General features: G+C 43.1%; 1 long non-coding RNA gene across 1 annotated transcript; it reads left to right on the plus strand.

Annotated features, from left to right (window-relative positions):
* The first annotated feature begins 6,537 nt into the window (after window positions 1-6,537).
* LOC129783010 (uncharacterized) lies at window positions 6,538-8,772 on the plus strand. Its single transcript, XR_008745042.1, has 2 exons — window positions 6,538-6,583; window positions 7,098-8,772. It is a non-coding gene; the product is annotated as an uncharacterized LOC129783010 (long non-coding RNA).
* Window positions 8,773-9,060: the final 288 nt, after the last annotated feature.

The raw sequence follows: 9,060 nt of genomic DNA on the forward strand, positions 1-9,060 counted from the left end.
ACTGTAATATAGAGATTTCAGTTACTGATATTAGAGACTACTGTAAGATACAAAACATACAGCTAATAAAAAGCATACAAGACAGACTAGGTAATACATGAATGGAGCCAATAAGACTTCTGCAAAGAACAGGAACAAGGAAATTTCAGAGTAAAATGTGAGGAGATGACACGTTTCATAGAACAGTTTCTCATTTTTAGTGATAATCAGAATGCTTATTTTTGTTTGGGAGATCAGTAAAACATAACTATAAGGTGGTTTGTATTGAAAAAATACAATCCAAAAGCTAAACACTGCTAAAAAAAAGCCGTCTTGATAAAAGAAAGGTGTGAAACTAGTGGAAGGTTATAGGCTACAGGGAAAAAAAAAAAAGCCCTGAATAATACAACATGCTACCATAGCTATCCATGCCAATGCAACCCAGGAAAGCATCCTTTTTCAGGTATGAAGTGTGCCTGTACTTAGGACTTTGTTATTTTAGATGTAACGGCCAAAGCATTTCCATTATAAATTAGCTCAAGCACAGTTATCTACTCAAGAACTTCTCATAAAAGTTCATATAATCAATTAATCTTTATTCAAGCTAACTAATAGTAACAAAAGCCAATTCAAACCCATAAATGTTACCCAGCTGTGTAAGACTTCAGTCCCAAAAGTACATCTCAAAAATCCATGGATAAGAGGCAAATTTTGCTCCAAGACAGAGCCCCGTTTAAGGGAACTCCCTCAAATAATTAGATTCTTATGTTACTTACTCCAGAAACTGGAGCACCATTTACTGTACCACCATAAAGACTTGCACGCAGTTGTGCGGGGACTATTCCTTCAACAAAACACACCCGGTGCAAGATGAGGAGCTGCAATACCACGGGCAGTGAAAACAAAAGAACAGAACGGCAAACCCCAAAACTTATAAAACAACATATTTGCAGAGACATATCATGTTTTCCTGTGGCATGATGCTTTGAAAACTTAACTTGTTTGGGAGTGCTTTGACGTATGCAGATTTTTCCAGTGCTTATTTCTGAAGATGTGAGACTTAAACCAAAATTTTCAATATACGCCTCCAAAGCCTCAGAAGCAGAGCTGTAAAGCTTGCCCTTGTAGTGGATCAAGGTGTTTGAGTATGGAATATTGCTGTCAATGCTATAGCTTGTTAAAAGAGAAGACACTGTTGAATCAGGAGAGCAGACACTGCTTTCTTTTATTGAGCTTGTCATGGCTTTTATCCATGTTTCTGCTAAAATCTTTACTCTTTTTTTTATCAATCTAAATGGAAAAAGAAACAAAAGCACAAGTGATAGTCTACACTGAAACATCATCTCACAAACCATAATGTACTAAGGATTTTTTAACTTTTGTTCTGCAATTCTTATTTTCCTAAAAAATACTGTTTAGCTATTCAAATTGCTGCTTTTGAAATAAGTTTGTCATACATACATGCCACCCCTGGAATCCTCAGCAAACATGTTCACAGACAAAAAGACAAGTAGCTTAGCATAAAAACCTAAACAACTCCATGTCACAAGAGCAGGAAGACATCGCCCTTGCAGGTATTTGTATACTACTGGAATGCGGCGAATGAAGAGATGGGACGCAGCTTAATGCAAGCAAGTTGTCCCTCTTAGTGATTTTCTTACAATTATATACATTTCTACCTTCTACATATTACACACTGATTGGTTAAATCTTAAGCGTAAAAAACACTGATTGGTTGATATTTAAGGCACACTGTTAGAACAATAGGAACTTACTAGTTTATCTTGACATAGCAATAATTTCTATTCCAAGGTTAGGGAGTTTCTTTCTACGCGGCTTTGATTACATATTGGCGCCATCTGTTCCCTTATCTGGCTACTTGTTTCTCTGTCCGTCTGGTTGCCTCCTCAACTGTGACAGCTCAGGGGTCTGCAGTTAGCTTGTTCCTTTGCTCCCAGGGCTTGTGCCCTACAAGTTCTAACAAGTCTATTCATCAGGCTATCAGTACTTGGACTCTTGTCCTTGAGGCCTTGTCCTACATCTCCCCCTTCCTGTTGCACAAAAAGAACCCCTGAAATCGAGCAAAAACAAGGCACAAGTAATAGAACAAATAAAAAACCAACTAAGGCATATTATCAATGTCAAAATAACCCACTGTCTCTGTTCCGTACAATTTTACAATTTCCCCTTTTTGTTTTTGAACAGCTAGTACCAGGTTTGCCATGTTCTGCAGGGCCCTTGCAAACATGACAGCAACCAAGGTAACAGCAAACAAACAATACTGCCAATTGAGTGAATGGATGCCAAAAAGGCTGACATTTTCTCAGATTTTGATAACATGTTGCTGCAATGGGGCGCCTAAAATCCACGCAGCACATACCATCAAAATCCTGACAGCCATGTCCTTGAACCAACAACAAAAAGCAGTGGCAATTTTGACTCACATTCTTAACTGCCTACCAAACAAGGTGATTTAACTCTTTAATGCTTTCCCTGCTGTTACTCTGGATAAGAGAAGAACCGCTGCGACACGTTCCCATCATAGCCTCCTACTACATTAGCATCTACAGAAAGACAATTATCGACATTCAAAGTGTAAACAATATCAGCTTCTTTTGGATTAACATTATACATAGGTGGAAGGGCACACCAAACAAGAACTGGTTCAGTCAAAAAGTTCGAAACATCGAAACATCGCATGCCTTCTCTGAACATCCCTCTGGGGTCATTCCCCTCATTCCCTCTCTTTTTTATGCAAAGAGAAACACTTTTACCATAACAGAGAAGCCCCTATTTACATCTGAGCCCGGACACAAACCGCAGCTGTATGCTCCACCAGGCTCAGGGCAGAAATCGTTCATGTAGTTACATAGCTATATATCACTACAAGCGTGCAGACACCTATTAAACACTAGATAACCATGTTTATCTTTCCTAGTCTCCTTCACAATACCCAGCTGTTCTCTCATCTCTTGTTAGGTCAAATATTCTCCAGTTTCCTCTCCTACATCTCTCTTCAGACATTCTCTATCCTCCTCTTTTTTTGCTTGTTAATTGCGATGAGGCAGAGGTTGTGTGTAGCTGGGTGACCATGACCTGCTTTATGTTACAATCAACTAAACACTGAATACAGAAAAAAAAATGCATGGGAGACATAAGGCAAACATCACTAAGGTGGTTAAAGATAATTATAATAACCTGTAATACTTTTGAGTCATGGCCCAAAGTTTCCCAGCCATGAGAAGAGACCAAAGGCATCCCACCCCTGGCTCTGTTGTAGATCTTTGTTTTAAGGCTTTTAAGTTTTGTATACTTTTGTAAATTAATTCACAGTGGTCACTCAGATTCACGTAACACATCCTATCAAAGTCTTCACACTTGTGTCCCTGTGCTAATAATAAAAATCAATAGCAACTCGGTTCTGTAGCAACATATGATGGACAGAATCAACATCTGTTAATAAGCCAGAAAAAAAATATAGTATTTGTAGTATTACTTTGTTTAGCAAGCTAGCAGCCTAATTTACTAAGCAAGTTAAGAGCGTGTACTATTCTTACAGAAGAGATTAGAGAAGCAAAAATCTGTTATGCTGCATTCCAGAACTCAGCCTGAGAATTACAGTCTGCTGTGAGTTCTGCGTTACAATCATTTGACACATGTTGGGGTTGCGATTGTGAAAGTTGCCCATTTACAATTTTCATTGGCATTATCACAGCCAGTTGTTTTAAAAGCAACCCTTGAGCTTCCTGATGTTCGACTTGTTGCAAAATATTCTGAAGCCAATCAATCAAGTTAGTATTAAAGTTAGTGACTCTCTAGGACCCTGCAAGACTGTGGCAAGACTCCCCCATCCTGACTGCCTTAATAGCTATTCCTTCATTTGCAAACAGTTGTCCCTGGGATACCTTGCCTGAGTCACAGAATCGGCACAGTTAATTGCTCCAGCCAACTGCTCATAGTTAACAGCAATTCCCCGATTAAGGTTTTCAGTCAAGGCCACTACACATAGCTCACAAAAATCAGATAACCACATCATAGACTGTATCAGTTAGTACCATACAAAGCAGTAACTTCCAATCATGCAGTGTGAGTGTATAAGGCTCTGCCATCACTTCAAGAAGGGACATAGCAAATGTATTATGAATCCTCCCTTCCTGCACTGCTTTGCTTAACCCTTTAACAGCCTCGTATTGCACAGGCTGCCACTCTCGAGGTTGATTTGTCTGACAAAATACTCAACATGCCATAGCGACTCCCAAAACCCATCACTTAAGTGTTTCCCACTTGCATTCCTGCAACCAATCCCTCAGACCCCCTTTTACCCTCCCCCAAAATACAATCAATGCATCAGGAGAGACGAGGGGGTGGGGAAAAGTTCTAGCTCCTTTTCCAGATCTATAGGACCTGGATCAAAAAATCATTGTCCGAGTTGTCCTGTTCCCGTGCTTGGTCCTGTGTTGTGAGGGTCGCTGCAATCAGTGACAGAAGCTTTGGGGGCAGAGGAGGTGTGGACAGAATCACCATCGCTGACGGCGTCTTGAGAAGAGTCGCACTGTCGGTGGAATTTACAGCTTCCTCTGGTTTAGCACCGATAGTAGAATTAGTCCACACTTGGCAAAGAGTAGTCAGAATTTGCCACCAAGATGCTAAATGCATTCCCGACACGGAGTTCCCCTCCGCGGCAGCATCATACAATTGGCTGCTGTCTGTACACACTTTCATTCTTTCAAAGTCTCTAAAGTTTCTTGGCTGCTCACCTGTCTCGATGCATACAGGTGTTATCCTCAGGGTTTAGGTTGTCCGCCTGGTCCAGACAGCAAGACGATCGTTCAGCCAAGCCGTCTCCTCCGGAACGCAGCCCTCTTCCACGAGCTGTCTTTTTTCCGTCCTTATTCTTCCAAGGCTTCGGGACACCACCATAGGGGTCACCATTTGAGGAGACTGAGGCACGGACTCCCAGATCTGACTAGAAGACCCTTCATGAGTCCATATACGTCTCTTTCTGGGGACGAAGCCTGATTCCCCGTTACAGATTTCCCACAGCTCACCTCTCAACTCCGGAGGGATTTCTGGCCGGCTCCTGCTTCCTTTCAGCAGATCATTCAAAGTTCTGTGGGATTCGCTGCATGTCGCTCAGATAGGCGATTCGAGAGCCCTTCACGTCAGATCCTTAAACGCATCACGTCGGGGTCACCAATTTGCGGCAAATGAAGAGACGGGACGCAGCTTGATGCAAGCAAGTTGTCCCTCTATTAGTGATTTTCTTACTATTATATACATTTCTACCTTCTACATATTACACACTGATTGGTTAAATCTTAAGCGTAAAAAACACTGATTGGTTGATATTTAAGGCACACCGTTAGAACAATAGGAACTTACTAGTTTATCTTGACATAGCAATAATTTCTATTCCAAAGTTAGGGAGTTTCTTTCTACACGGCTTTCTTGATTACATATTGGCGCCATCCGTTCCCTTATCTGGCTACTTGTTTCTCTGTCCGTCTGGTTGCCTCCTCAACTGTGACGGCTCAGGGGTCTGCAGTTAGCTTGTTCCTTTGCTCCCAGGGCTTGTGCCCTACAAGTTCTAACAAGTCTATTCATCAGGCTATCAGTACTTGGACTCTTGTCCTTGAGGCCTTGTCCTATACTGGAACAGGTACATATAGCAAAAAATTTTACAAGCCCTGTGAGAGCACTTACAATTGTTTACGCAATTTAGTCAACTGAATCCAAGCTGCCTTTGTAACCCCATGATCTGTAAATTGAAGAGCTAGAAGCACAGACTGGTTCCAAATGCTGTAATCGGGAAGGTCAAGATCACTGAAAGAAACTGAACAGTTCACTTCACCCCTATAGGTAAAACACCATTTGAAAAACTTGTTAACATATTAAAGAAACAGGTGCTATAACAAGGAATAGCGATTAATAACTTTGTTATATCCAGTATCACACACATACAAGGAACATCATGCAATGGCAGCGTAAAGATTTATATGAAAAAGGCACAGTGAGGGTTAACTCTTCGACCGAGCAGTTTTCCCCGGAAAGCCGAGGAGCCAGGCTGGGCACCGGCCCAAGGGCAGCGTGACCGGCACAGAGCCCTCCCGGTCCCCAACCTCACACAGCAGCCGGCAGGCCCGCACGGGCAAGGCCCAGCTGCAGCAGGCACCCCCAACCCCCTTCCCCTCAGAAGGGCTGCCTAAAGCAGCACAGCCCCTTCACTACGCCAAGAGGGCACGCCAAGAGGGCACGCCAAGAGGGCACGCCAAGAGGGCACGCCAAGAGGGCACGCCAAGAGGGCACGCCAAGAGGGCACGCCAAGAGGGCACGCCAAGAGGGCACGCCAAGAGGGCACGCCAAGAGGGCACGCCAAGAGGGCACGCCAACTAACCCATCAGCCCTGCCCAAGGACCCCAACCCCTACCAGCCGCTCCTGCAAGCTTCCCCGCGCAGCGCTTTTTAAGGGACCGCGTCCCTGTGCAAAATGGCGGCGCGCAGGCGCAGTGGCGGCAGGCGCGGCGCGAGCGGGACTACAGCTCCCGGTATGCCCCGCGACGGGAAGGCGGGTGGGGATAGTCGGTGTCCGCTCCGTGCCGCATAGGTGAGTGCGAACCGCTGCTGTGTTCTCTCTCTCCTGCCCTGAGCCCCTACTGGCGGGGCCGCTTCTGTCGGAGAGTGGTGTGGGGGGCTGCTGGGGGGGCTGTCTCCGCGGCGGGGAGGGTCCCGCCAGGTAGGCCTCCGGCTCCGCCGCGTTTTCGGTGGTCGACTTGGCCCGTCAGCGCTCCCCGAGCCGGCCGCGGGTCGGGTGGGCCCGGCCAGGTCCCACCTCGCCGGAGGCGCCGTGAATTTGTGCCCGGCGGAGGGTGGGTGATGCGATGCCTTGAATAGAATATTCCACCAGGAAGAGTTACTGACTTCAGGCCAAAACTGTGACTTCATATCTACTAACATCTGCTCTTTGTCACATTAATAAGCAGTACTGATCCCTGGTGTGTCTTTTGTGAAGGTTATAGCTGTTTCTAGGAGCAAAAGTATAGCTGTTCCCATTTTCAGTGTGACATTGAATATTTGTTAACCACATATCACAAATACCAGTTTCTTTTTTTATTTGGCAGGAGTATTAACAGCTTGCTTTACTTGCTAAGTGTGGGATCTGGTAGTGAAAAGCAATAGAGATCCTTGCTTCAGTCAGGTGAAATATTTTCAGCAGAGTTCAGGGAAGCATTAAGCTGTTTGTTGAAGTCTAGAAGGATTTCATTTGGGATTATGTCACCTAAGCTCAAGAAAGGCAATGAGGTATGTATTTCACTTTGCCTAAGATAGTAAATTTAGATTTGGTGATCCAAGTGGTCTGTACCAGGCTTACTTCCTCTTTTTTCGGTGTTCCCCATAATCCACTGTAAAAACTGGAAATGGAGATTTTTCACAAGTGTGCCCTTTCTTTTATTCTAGCAACTGTGTCTTTCAGAAGCCTTGCCTAGAAGAAGTCTTCCTGATTAACAACTCACTGAGTGTAGGAGAGAAGATGTGACAGGATGCAGGCGAGAGCTCCTTAGGAGATTGGTAAACATAAGTTCACGGGAGTTATTCCAAATATGAATATGCTGATATTACCTGGTCCTGCCACAGCTTACTTTCGCTGGTTTTGAGTAGGCATTAAAATGTTTTCTGTTACCATCAGACCTGCTGTAGTTAGTGGAGAAGCAAGTTTCTGGAGTAGTTCTATACGCCCACACTGCACATACTCCACCAAGGCAGTAAGTGGTGACAAGGAGTTGCTGCAAAGTGAAGAAACAGACCCATGATTTTACAGGGCCTCTGTGTTTGGATTTGAACTTGGCTCTCTTTGCTCTTTCTGACTTACACTCGTGCATGATCAGGGTCTGTAAATATGATTTAATGTTTCTTAAACGGTTTGCAAGCATAATCTCCTTTGAGCTCATCTGTTGTCACGCAGCATCCTTCACCTTTGTGTTTAATTGCTGTCTGTGAGTGCTTGCTGTAGTGATTCACAGTTTCTCCAGGAACTAGGTATGAGAACTCTCAGTATTAGTGAGCAGTTCCTAGCATTACAGGAGTTTCCTATTTCCTTGTGAGAGGCCCCTCTTCCCCTCTGTGAACTCTCCCTTTGTTACAGATTTGCTAATAAGTTAAGATTGATTGACTTTATTTGATTGATTATTTGATTTTATAAAATAATTTTATAAAATAGAAATATAGAAGGATAAGAAATATATTTTAATGAAACTCATAGTTATATAGTAAAAGCTGCTATGAGATCCTCTGTACATCCCGTACCAAGGCCAGAAGAATGGGCTAGAACCATTGTTAAAACTTAGGTAATAACTTTAGGGTTTGAAAGGTTTTTTTGTAGTTAACTAGTCTTTCGTATGTAGAAAGTGTATTGAAATGTCAGAATATAGGATTAATGGGAACTGGGGAGAGTCGACTGGAACAGCTTGTGGTTACCTGCCAAGAAACCGTGAACTTTAGTAAAAGGTAATTCCAGCAGGGGGAGATCGCGACCACCGACTCATATACCACCTACCCAAATCGTACCCCAGACCCATTTCTGGACCTTTCTAAGCTCTACTGCGCAGAATCGGATATGGGAGGAGAATATGTTAATGATTTATGGGAAATATTATGATTATGCATGAATACTTAATGAATATGTATGAATAAGTTCTATATATGGTGTATGATTCTGAAACTTGGTGTGCATTGATCGTGAGAGGACTCGCTCACGCACCCGGCCGTCAATAAAGAAGTGTCTGCTTATCTACATCACATTGGTGTCGATAAGTTCTTCATTCCAAGATTTCGGTAACACCTTGAACTCCTCAGAAGATTATGAACAAAAGCTGGAGAAATGCCAGTATGTGCTAGTTTATAAATAGTGAGAAGATTTGCAATCAGTGTCAAAGTGGATTGAAAGTATACGGAAAAAATCAATTAATACATTAATTGCGTATGTTTAAATTTACATGTTCCTCTGTAATAGCTCACAAATAATTCATTTAAAATGTGGGGTGTCAAGAATGTAATGGTCTCAAAAATCAGTTACAGAATAATAAT

The sequence above is a fragment of the Falco peregrinus genome, chromosome W, assembly GCF_023634155.1.
Source record: "Falco peregrinus isolate bFalPer1 chromosome W, bFalPer1.pri, whole genome shotgun sequence".
Taxonomy (NCBI): domain Eukaryota; kingdom Metazoa; phylum Chordata; class Aves; order Falconiformes; family Falconidae; genus Falco; species Falco peregrinus.